This window comes from Brassica rapa, unplaced genomic scaffold (assembly GCF_000309985.2).
Source record: "Brassica rapa cultivar Chiifu-401-42 unplaced genomic scaffold, CAAS_Brap_v3.01 Scaffold0713, whole genome shotgun sequence".
NCBI classification, from domain to species: domain Eukaryota; kingdom Viridiplantae; phylum Streptophyta; class Magnoliopsida; order Brassicales; family Brassicaceae; genus Brassica; species Brassica rapa.
The window spans coordinates 11062-12497 of record NW_022610653.1 but is presented as its reverse complement, the minus strand read 5'-3'; the positions used below and the strand labels follow the sequence as shown (position 1 = coordinate 12497).

The 1436-nt window shown below is 47.4% G+C and overlaps 1 non-coding gene across 1 annotated transcript; it reads right to left on the bottom strand.

Annotated features, from left to right (window-relative positions):
* Nucleotides 1-246: 246 nt before the first annotated feature.
* On the bottom strand, nt 247-353 carry LOC117130835. Its single transcript, XR_004454100.1, has one exon. It is a non-coding gene; the product is annotated as a small nucleolar RNA R71 (small nucleolar RNA).
* Between the last annotated feature and the right edge of the window lie 1083 nt (nt 354-1436).

Below are 1436 nucleotides of genomic sequence, written 5' to 3'. Positions count from 1 at the left end.
AGAAAGGTGTTCTCTGGTCTCTCTACAGAAATTCCAATGGAGCATATTGAGAGCTTCGAAAAAGTCTGCAGTTTCACTCGCGTGAATGGTGTTCCACCAGACTACATCACGTGCATGTTATTCCCATTCTCTCTTGATGGAAAAGCTGCACGGTGGTTGAACTCTCTCCCTACCGGCTCTCTCACTTCATGGGAACAGGTCCGATCAGCGTTCCTCAGCCATTTCTACTCTAAGGCGAGAACAGCTGCATTGAGGAACAAGATCACCTCCTTCAGACAGCTCACTGATGAGCTTTTCTGCGACGCATGGGAGCGCTTCAATGACTATCGCAGAGAATGTCCTCACCATGGATTTGATGATGATTATATCCTGGACATTTTCTATGATGGAGTGGACTGGAAATACCAAGGTGCTCTAAACTCTGCGAGCAATGGAGACTTCATGACTCAAACCACTGCTGGAGCGTTTAAGCTGATTGAGAACATGGCTGCTAGCTCAGCTAATAAGAAAGAGGAGAGTGATTGCTCCAAGAAAGGAAACAGTTCTGACGCCCAGAAAATAGATGAGCTACTGCCAAGGTTGATCAGCTACTGAAAAACAACCAAGGACACGTCTTCAGCATGGAGCAACCAACAGCCGGGCATATTCAGAACCAGAACCAACGACAACCGCAGAGCAATCCGCATGCTGTTCCAGCTACCGAGAACAGTCAACCAGATGAGCTGAAGGGTCTGGGTATGATGATGCAACAACTGTTGCAGGGTCAGCAGGTTCAGGCCAAGGTGTTGAATCAGGTAACCACAGAAATTGACACCAGGATGGGCAACATGTTCACTGAGCTGAATAACAAGTATGACAATCTTGCGATCCATATGAGAAAGATCGATGTTCAGCTTGCTCAAACAGCTGAGAGTGTCAAGAGGCAACAAGAGACGCTCCCTGGAAGAACTGATAAAAATCCTAGGACTGAGCACTGTAATGCAATAGAGCAGCCGTTCGCTGAGACTGCTCCAGGCGCAGAAGAGAGAGCAGAGCAGTCTGCTAGCTCTGGAGTGACTGCTCCTAGCGAACCTGCTGAGACTCCACCATCTCGAGTCTATGTTCCCAAGGTTCCCTATCCAATTCCACCTAGACATCTGATGGATCCCATTAGTGAAGAGCAGCTGATAGGTTTTAACAAGATGGTGAGAAGGCTTCCTAAAGAACTTGCATTCGAAGATGCTCTGCAGATTCGTCCATTGCTCCAGTTCTTTAAACACTGTAGAGAGACTCAAGAGGAGATCAAGGTCCTCTATACCAGAGCACTGTCTACGCCAGCACTGAAGGTATTGCCTAAGGTTGATGATCCTGGAAAGTTTGTTTTCCCATGTTCCATCGCAGGAACAACCTTCAAAGACGCTCTTTGTGACTCTGGTTCTTGTGTGAATCTCATCTCA